Source organism: Bos javanicus, chromosome 23, assembly GCF_032452875.1.
Source record: "Bos javanicus breed banteng chromosome 23, ARS-OSU_banteng_1.0, whole genome shotgun sequence".
NCBI classification, from domain to species: domain Eukaryota; kingdom Metazoa; phylum Chordata; class Mammalia; order Artiodactyla; family Bovidae; genus Bos; species Bos javanicus.
Window position 1 is genome coordinate 42,542,843 of NC_083890.1, and position 10,916 is coordinate 42,553,758.

Sequence of the window (10,916 nt, forward strand, 5' to 3'; positions counted from 1 at the left end):
TAATATGAAGACGGGCAGAGAGATGAAGAACGTGGCACACAAATGCTGGTGGTGGTTCTTTTCGGGAGGTAGGATATGGGTTGAAGGGACACGTATCATCCATACTGAGACAGCTTGAACGTGAAAGGGACACCGTTCATAATTACTCCAGGTTGAGAGATGTAAACTGACACAGCTTCAGGTAAGGCAGAATGGATAGTCACCCTCGTTGGACCTGGCTGGGTGTGACTGCAAGCTCAAAAATTATGGATTCATTATGAGAAACTCTCATTATTTGTATTGTGTTTTTCTGAAATGTTTTATTTTGTCCAGTTTTGTATTACATGTGTAATTTGTGAAGAAGTCAACCAAGATTTTAAAAATATGGACAATCCTAGGCTTGTACTTTAAAAATATTCAGAAACTCAGTTTTTTTAATCATTGCTACCACTTCATGTATCTACTTTCGTAGCTTATATTTAATCATTCATTTAGTTTGAGTAATACTTATTAAACTATATTATATAACAGATATTATACTCCTATGTCCCTTAATCCTTATGATGACCCCATGAAGTAAGTATTCTTAGTCCAGTTAAAAAAAAACAAAACTGCTAACCTTGCCCCCAAATCACGTGGCTGCTAAGTGTTGGGGCTTAGAGTCAAACCCAAATCCAGTGCTTTTTCCCCTGTTGTATGGCTATTTTGAATATTGCTTAACACAGTTATCTTTATTTTTTAAAACATGTACTTAAAATATGTGTTGCGTTCTTAAATGTGCTTTTGATTACATTTCAGGGCCAAATTATTTTCTTAGAAATGTTCTTCTAATTTTATAATGGTATCAGTGGAAAAATAAAAGAGGCTGTATAGAATTTTGCTTTACTGCCAACTTCATGGGAGAGATTTAAGAATTATAAGCCTAGGACTTGAAGACAGAAAAAAGTTAGCAATTGCAAAGCACTGTTGCTATCAATAAAAGATATTTGAAAGTAGGAAAGCAGCTTTATTTTTAACAAGAGTTCTAAGAACCCCAACCTTTCCCACAGTACAGTATGTTGTAAAATAGATGTGATTAAAACAAGACACTCTGTACCTTGCAGAGGAGTTAGTTCATTACTCAAGTCACAGAAATATTGTTACAAGTGACCTAACTTAGAAAGCAAGCACAATGGGAAATATGATAATGATCTCGTCTTTTTCACACCTTTAGATAGAAAGTAATTTTTAACAAATTCCAGGTCAGTTCATCCAGTACTAAAATAAAGATGCCAGAAACAAGTAGCAGCTGTTTAACTGTGTACAACGATCTTGCGCAACTGCTCAGGACAGGAGGCACAGATCAGCTATGCTGATAGGTTGTGAAGTGGCAACATTATTTGTGCTTTTTTTTTTTTTTTTTGCCATCAGTCTTGAGTTCTCTGTTACCCACCTCTTTTAAATGAGCCTACTGAAAATGCAAAATAGCTCAGTTCATTCATTTTCCTTAAATTCCCTTAAAACACGAGAACTGTAATTTGCTAATCATATTTCATCATTCATGACAATCGCACACAGAGATATGGTTGGTGAAACGATTGTCTGCGTGGCTGTTATTGTATGAAGAAGATCCGTTTTGGCAATGGAAAAATGTGTTGATCAAGAGCAATTCAGTGCATCTCAGATTCCATATAGGAATGTAGGTCTTGGGAGAGATTTATTTTTATCCTAGAGCAGCTCTCAATTTTCTGTGACAACAATGAAGGCTATTGACCTAGATGTTCAAAATAGTGGATTAATCCATCCAGTTGGGTGAAGGCCATGGGAGTTGGATAAAAAGGAAACTCTTCACTGTGAGGCTTCAGTTCCGGTGGAAAAGGCCTCTGTTGGTGACTTGGTAGTAGTCCAACCGACTGGCATGCATGTTGAACAGTTAGGACTCTGTGATTCCTGACACATGACTAACCCATAATGCTAATGATGTGCTTGAATAGCACTGAGAGTCTATTCCCTTATTCAGAAGAGTAAGTAGTATTTGTGAGCCATGCCAGTTTGCTAAATGCTTCAGAAATATATATTTCATTTGATCTCCCAACAAATTTAGGAGGTAGACATTATTATTTCAGTATTACAAGGGAAGAAGCTGAAGTTCATAGAGGTGAAAGACTCTTGCTAAAGTCATACAACTAATGAAAAATGAAAATGTTAGTCGCTCATCTGTGTCTGACTCTTTGCAACCCCATGGACTGTAGCCCGCCAGGTTCCTCTGTTCATGGAATTCTCCAGGCAAGAATACTGGAGAGGGTAGCCATTCCCTTCTTCAGGAGATCTTCCTGACTCAGGGATCAAACCCAAGTCTCCTGCATTGCAGGTGGATTCTTGACTGTCTGAGTCACTAGGGAAGCCCAACAACTGATGAACAGCTCGACCAAGTTTGATCTCAGGTCACTGGCTTCCAAGTTCATTGTTATCTCCTTTAGATTACACTGCTTCTAAATAGCTGCGTACATACCAGAAAATCTTATGGATGAATGATAGGTTCGAAGGCAGCCAGCAAATGGAAGCCTAAATTAAATTAGCGGGCATGAGGGAGTAGAGGGTCCATAGTCTTTGGATCAACAAGCAATCTGTATAAATAGTCTGAGCTCTTGGTGGTAGTTTGTCCAAACCTTCTCTCTCTAGGGCTTCATATTGGGCTTTCCCCAACTTCTACCAGCTCACTGATGCACCGAACCCCTTTGCTGCCTCTTTGTTATGGGAGACTCCCTTGTCAATTATGGAGCATGCGTTTCAGATCCTGACTTTACTGTGTAGACAGTCATATGGTTGGCTGGCTCAAAGTCTCCATTTTAGATATTTCGTTTCTGCCTTCTTCCTCCTATGACTTTTTTTTTTTTTTTTGGTAGTAACAGAAACTGTGAACATAATGAATGAAAACATGAGCCTCTACTGACAGAGAAGTCCATTCTGCAACATCTCTGGTGTGACATCCAGTTCTGTCCCATAGCACCTGAGTCTGTGTCTCATCTCTGTCCCTGGTTATCCGAGGAGCCTTAGCCCACTTCATCTCTCTAAGCCCTTGCTGAAAAATAGCCAGCCTTGTAGGTGTCACATGAGAGCAATTTTGAATGGTGTAGACGACAGCAGTCTGGAAACTATAAAATGCTCTAAAGATTTAAGATACCAGCTACCCTACAGATACTCATTCTCTACCGAATTGCCCAAAATATATAAAGTAACAGAAGAATCTGAAACTATTTGAGGAGCTCTAATCCCAGTGGTAGTGAAAATTCTTTCCCTGGCAGGGTAGGGACTGTCTTCTCTGCTCCCACAGTATCTTGGGAGATACCCACTGAACTGTGTCTCTTTACATGTCTGCTTTCCCTACTCTAGAACAAGGATCAACCGTGGTCATCTTTTTAGCCACAGTGCTTAACATTCAACTTGGCACACAACAAGCACTCAATAAATGTTTAAGAGTGTGGGTAATGTTTCCTGAGGATGTCTTCTAGGTCACTGTTTGAGCACCTTACATACAGAAGTATGCAGGAAATATTGCGAGTTCAGTTCCAGACGACTGCAATAAGGCCAAGCACACAAATTCTTTCTGGTTTCCCATGCATATAAAATTTATGTTCACACTGTTCTGTAGTCTCTTAAGTGTGTAATTGCATTATGTCTGAAAAAATAATGTACACACACACCTTAATTAAAAAAATACTCTGCTAAAAAATGCTAACCATCACCTGAGCCTTCAGCAAGTTGTTATCTTTTTGTAATAGCTGCATCACAGATCACTGATCACAGATCACCATCACAAATATAATAATAATGAAAAAGTTTGAAATATTGCAAGAATTACCAAATGTGACCCAGAGACATGAAGTGAGAGAATGCTGTTGGAAAAGTGGTACCAGTCAACTTCTCGACACAGAGTTGACAAATTTTCAATTTGCAAAAAAAAAAAAAAAAAAAAAATGATGTCTATGAAGTACAGTAAAGCAAAGTGTAGTGTAATAAAATGAAGTATGTCTGTATATTAATTCATTTAATCCTTCCAATAATAAAATTCTCATTTTGTCATTGAGGGAACTCAAGTCCAGGGAATTAAATAACCTGCTTAAAGTCATGTGGTCATTAGTCATCACTTGAGACTGCTCCTAACTGCTGCTATGCTTTCCTGCCTTGAAGACATTAATACTCATTGCTGAAATCTAGACAGTAAAGGCAAAGATGGCTATAAGAAAAATATAATTTCCTTTATGATTTTCTGTATAATCATAATTCTGCCATCTAAACTAGAGGTAACTACACCTCACATGTCTCCGCATTCTGTGGGTGATATTTCATATTATAGTTGAGTTTATCCTATAAATAATTGTGTAGCTATTTGTAACTTTTATATGTCATAATCCCTTTTAATGACAAAAACATCGTTGCATAAATGGGTGGATCATTGTTTAGCCACACTGTCTCCTGTAATTGGGCACTGTATTTTCCCCCCTGTTTTAAATGATTCTGTAACAATTTTTTTTTGTGTGCATACATTTTTTGTGTGGACTATATTTTTATGTGATTCTTAGGAAAGGATATTCTTGAGATTTTTGATACACATGACCAAATGCCTTGCTACAAAGGTGGTATTAATTTATACCCCTACCAGTAGGATCTGAGTGGGCCTTAGACATTAGAGAGGTTTTTGAAAGAGAAAAGTGCAGAAACTTGAAGATTCTGAGTAAAGGAGGAGACAGCCCAGGAAACAGGGAGTTGCATACTTCAAAGTGTTAAGCATGGCTGACCTTTAACCCTCCTGCTCTTCACCCACTTAGAAGAAATGGAATTAAACAAAAGCTGCCCAAAGAGGAAGTGGAATTCTATTGTCTTAGGCTGCACCTCCATTGTCTAAGGACTGAATGGCTTGTTCTTGCTAAGTGTGGCAGGTCATTAGGCCTCAGTTTGTCAGCAGGATGATGACATGGCTTAAATTTCACTGAAGAATAATGAAACACATTTCACAGGCAAAGCCAGCCATCCAGAAAGTATCCTTAGAATTGTCTCTTGTCTTGTGTGTGCATGAACACGTGCGTGCTTGTACATGTGTGTATGTGGGATGGTGGTGGAGTGGTGGAGAGGAGGGGCGGTCAGCTTAAGAAGAGTTGCCAGTAAGAGAAACAACTGATCAAAGGATTCGACTTTGCCATTTTTGCGGGTTTTTCCGAGCTTATTTTGTTAGATTTGGCACACTGCGGCGAATTTAGAGCACCATGCTGAGGCCTTTTCATTAATACCTGGGAGGCTGTCTCTAGCCCATGGCGCTTCAGTAGAGGAATTAGAGATATATAATTTACCCAGTGTCTAACTTCGTATCTTGTAAGATCCCGGTTTTAATTATCTGAGAAAAGCATTTACTTTTCTCTGCCTTTATCTTGTGCTCTGAGTGGGTCTCTTTCCCACCTTCTCCCTCCCTCCTCTTTCTCTTCTCTTTAACTCTCTAGCAATTACGTCTTGACTGCAGGGCAATCATCTTTCCATTCAGGGACTCCATTTTTATTGTTTGTCTTTGCAATAACTGTATTCTCCTGTTTATATCTGTTGGCTTTTTTTAAAATCCCAAAGACTAAGTGTGCTTTGCTTACCTTGGGTAGCAAGAAGAAAATGATCTCTCTCAGTTTCAGAAAAAGAGACCTACCCCCAGTAGGAATGCCAGCCCTGGAAGCTACAAATTATTTATACCCTTTGACACAAAGAATACGAGTCACCTGGAGAGAACTGGTGGCATTGTCCTTGGGCATGTGAGAACTTTAAATTTGGCAAGGAGCTTTATAATTAACCCTATGGGTTTCAAAATCAGATAAACCTAAATCAGAGGACTGGCTCCACTTAATAGCTTGTGAATTTGGCAATGATTTCTGAGTCTCAGTTGCTTCATCTGTGAAAGAGGTATAAAGACGTTTACCCACCATAGGGTGGCTGGAAAGATTAAGTGAAACAAATCGAGTGGACCACTCTGCACAAGGCCTGGCCTGCGTGCTCCATAAATGGTGACTGCAATTATTTTGATAGCTATACCATCACTATTTGTTTGACTCATAAAATTTTTCACTTGCTCTGTCCTGTAGTAAGGACTCTTCTTTTCTTCCTAAATGTAGCCTCGATTTTTCTGATAACCTCAACAGATGAAAGGGAGGGGATATCCTTTCCCAGCAACCAGTTAGTACTGTGATAAGAATGGCACTTTTGATTTGTTTTTCCTCCTTTTGCAATTGTTTGAGAAACAGTGGTCTTGTTTCCATAGCTCATCCAATGGGGTTTGATTTGGGGGTTAACTGATCCCTAAAAGGATAGGGAAGACCATGGAAACCCCAGAGGAAATATTTACGAAGAAGAAAGCATCTAAGCTATAAATATGTATCTAGCTTGTAATAGAATCGCTCAAATCAGGGCTTTGCTGGCCAGATGCATGGCTGATAACATTTTTACTCTTACATACTCAGTCCTAGGGTGCATAGTATAAAAACAATACAGTATACATGTTACAACAAGTTGTAGGGCATTAACAGCAATTCTGTGAAATGTGATTTGAGGCATCTGTTATCAAAGGTGCTTGCCCCAAATCTATGGCATACTTGATTCAAATCGGCTGCTGTGGTCTCGCGTGTCTCCTTGAATTTTTTCTTTCATTGTTCGGTTCGCTTGCACAGTTTTTTTCTTTTCCTTTTCTCCGTGATCAATTTCCTACTCGTACAAAGCATCAAATCTTTTGAAGCCTGGTTTCTCAGTACTTAGCAAAGCTTTCTCTTTCTATTCTGTAATTCTACAGGGTAGGGTGGAAAAGCAAGAATGCTTTAATGTCAGCAAGTAATTTTCTTTCTTTTTTATTTAATTTTTTTTTTTGGTGGGGGGGCACATTGTGTGGCTTATGGGATCTTATTTCCCTGACCAGGAATTGAACCTGGGCCCTTGGCAAGGAAGCGTGGATTCCTAATAACTGGACCGCCAGGGAATTCCCCAGGAAGTAATTTTTTGTTGGTCTCTTTATTCTTTATCAAGACCTTAGTTGTTAGTTCTGGGTGTTCCACTATTTTACTACATTGACCACCCACCCACTAGGTGGAATGAACTGATTACAGGACAGTCACTCACTTGATTATAGAACCCAGAGCCCTGGGTTAGGTGTCTGATTTTCGTGTGGGTAACCCACCTTCCTGGCTCCTGCCATCACAGTCTACAGAAATGGTAGTTGGGGCAGGTGGAGAGTGCCTTGGGTCTCCTAAAGTCACGCCTCCCCACGTGCCACCCACGCCCCCAAGAGGCAGGACTCAAAATGCTTAACCTTGTGTAGTAGAGAAATGAGTCCTTTTTTACATGCAGCCTCTTAGTGGGGTGGAAATAATTGCCATTTTTATAAATTTCTCTGCTGCTGTGCTTTGAATACTTGGTGGTTGGGGTGGTGGGTGGATGGGAGGTACCCTTCCTCTTGTGGGTGAGAAATAACTCTGCGGAAAATGAGTTGAGGGTCAGGCTGTGTGTAAAGAGAAGGCATTTCAGACTCAGGACTCAACTCAGCTTGTTCTGGAAGGAGACAGCACAAATGCTCTGCATAAAGAGAAAACAGGGTTGGGGGGATTAACTACTGCTCATTATTTGATGGTTGGAGGTGGGAAGTCTGGAGAGAGACTGTCGAAAATAGTAATATTATCTAACCTTTCCTGAGCAACTACTGTGTCTCAGGGCCTGTTCTAAATGCTTCCTGCATGTTGACTCATTGAATGTTCACAACCTTTATAGGTGTTATTATACTTGTATGTATATCTGTGTGTTGAGGTCAAATTCACAGAACACAAAGCATTTGAAAGTGAACAGTACAGTGACATTCACCACGTTATGCAGCCACCCCCTCTATCTAGTTCTAGAACACTTTCACCACCTGGAAAGGAAACCCTGTACCCACTGTGTTCGCTTCTGAGGCCTGCGGTGCAAGGTAGCACAAACCGGGATGGCTTAAAACAACAGTTTGGGGCTCCTAAATCAATGTGTCTTCGCGACTGGGCTCCCTCTAAGACTTTGTTTGTTTGTTTTTGATTAGAAGATAATTACTTTTCAGTACTCTGATGGTTTTTGCCATATAGCAGTAGGAACCGGCTACAGGCATAGGCGTGTCCCCTCCCTCCTGAACGCCCCCTCCCCCCCGCCCCGTCCCACCCTTCCAGGTTGTCCCAGAGCACTGGCTGTGGGTGCCCTGCCCCACACGTCAGCCTCCCCCTGGCTGTCTCACATATGGTGAGGATGAATGCTATTCGCTCAAATCATTCCACTCTCTCTGAGACTGAACGGAGCCCTCCTTGCCTCTCTCAGCGGCTGGTGCAGCCAGAAGCCCATGGTGGCCCTTGGTTTCCGCTGCATCAGTCCAGTCTCTGCCTCCCTCTGCTCACGGTGTTCTTCCTGTGTATCTTCACGTTGTCTTTCCTCTACGTGTCTGTCTCTATGTCCAAATTTCCCCTTTCTATAAGGACACCAGTCGTATGCTGGGTCAGGGCCACCCGAGTGAATTTGTTTGAACTTGATTTCCTCTGTAAAAACTCTCTTTCCAAATCAGGTCATCTTCTGAGGTACTGGGGGTTAGGACTTCGATACATCTTTTCGAGGGCACGCAATTCAACCTATAATACCTCGTAAGCAGTTACTCCTCATTCCCCTGTCCTCCAGCCCCGGGCAACCCCCAGTCTGCATCCTGTTTCTATGGATTTACCTACTCTGGGCATTCTTATGAAGGAAATCAGACGGTATGTGACCTTCTGTGTCTGGCTTCTCTCACACAGCATAATGCTTCGGAAGTCCCTCCACGTGTCGCCTGTATCAATACTTATTTCCCCTTATGGGTAAGTAACCTACTTGTTTCTCAAATGAAAAAACTGAGGCACATAAAGGCTATTTAACGCATCCAGGATGGCACAGGAAGGAGACAGCAGAGGCAGGATCTGGACCCAGAAGACCACCTGAGAAGCCCATGTCCTTGAGAAGCATTGCCTCTAAGGAGTGCACGGGAAACGAGCACAGGGAGGGAGCAGACCGGGAGTCAGGAGCAGCAGATGCCAAGGGCCTCTTAAGCGGCGCCTGGTGTTCAGTTTTAGGTTGTTTCCTAGTCCACCCTATGCACACAGCTTCTCCATTCTTCCCAAACCTGCAGTAAACTCTTCCTCCCTGTCCTCCTTGGTATTAGTCTGCCTTGAGGAAGTAATGAAGGGTGGCGTCCAGAGCGGAGACAGGAATTTGGACTAAAGCTACACGGGAAAAGAATTAGAAAAAGAATAGATACATGTATATGTACAACTGAATCACTTTGCTGTGCACCTGAAACGAACTCAGCAGTCTTAATCAACTGTGCTACAACATAAAATAAAAATATTTTTACATGTCCTGGAAAATGTAAGCTCTGGACGCTTTAAAAATTCATGGATGTCTGACTAAGCTGATTTATTGAAGTATTCCGGGAGAGTAAGACCTCGGGGGTGAGGGGGAGCTGCAGGGTTTAAGGGCAGGCCTACATAGGTTGGATGGCATCATTGACTCAACGGACATGAGTTTGAGCAAGCTCCGGGAGATGGTGATGGACAGGGAAGCCTGGCATGCTGCAGTCCATGGGGTCGCAAAGAGTCGGACACAACTGAGCGACTGAACAACAGCAACCATATAGTTTTGTGTAATTATCTTGATGTCCCCCAGAATATTTGACGTAGCAAAACTAATCCTGTTACCCTCACTACCTAGACCTACCACATCCCCTTCACCTCTCCTTGGGTGAGTGGACCCTAAAGTGGGATGTGCCACGAGAGAAGATATACAGATTGTTTCTGTGCCAGGTCAGTTCCAGAACAGTCCAAAATCTTTAAAAATTGTGAGGGCCCATTTGCCAAGCAGAGAGCTTGCAAGCCAAGACCAGATCTGAGTCCTTTCAGGGATGAAGGCAGCGTCCTGGTTTCCTGGGACTGCAGCAGAAGTTCATTCTGTCACCGTTCTGGGGGCCAAGCAGGGAGTCAGCAAGAGCGATTCCTTCTGGAGGGACTCGAAGGAGAGCCTGTTCCCCTCAGGCCTGAGTGGGCAGGGACTAGTGATTCCTCTGAGTATTCAGTGACGGGAGGATCACAGTCATCCCTCGGTGTCCACCGGGGGTTGGTTCCAGGACCCCAAGGACACCCAATCCACAGATGCTCCAATCCCTTACGTAAAATGGGACTCAGTTAGGTTAAGTCACTCAGTTGTGTCCGACTCTGCGACCCCATGGACGGCAGCACGCCAGGCTTCCCTGTCCATCATCAACTCCCGGAGCTTACTCAAACTCATGTCCATCGCGTCAGTGATGCCATCCAACCATCACATCCTCTGTCGTCCCCTTCTTCTCCTGCCTTCAGTCTTTCCCAGCATTAGAGTCTTCAGTTCAGTTCAGTTCAGTCGCTCAGTCGTGTCCGACTCTTAGTGTTGGTATATAACCTATGCACGTCCTCCCGCACACTTTAGATCATCTCTAGATTTCTTATAATACCTAATCCAATGTAAATGCTATGTGAATAACTGTAAACACAATGCAACTGCTATGTAAATATTTATCAGAGTGTGATAAATTCAAGTTCTGCTTTTTGGAACTTTTTGGATTTTTTTTTTTTTAACAATTTTGATCCACGGATAGTGGATACATTGGTCTGACCACATTTGACTGCTGCTGCCCCTGCTGACAACTTGGGCTATGAGCTTCAGCTCTGGGGAGTCCCTGGGGCCATCAGGACATAGAGTCATTGCAGTCAGAAGGACCCATGAGGTATAGGGGGTTGGGTGGATGTGAAACACCTGCTGGAAACAGAGTTTAGCGGTCAGTGCCACTGTGGAGTGTAGACAGAATGGTCTGAATGTTCTCGTGGTTGCTACGTCAGTGGCTTGTCATCTATTACATTGTGTAAATCTAT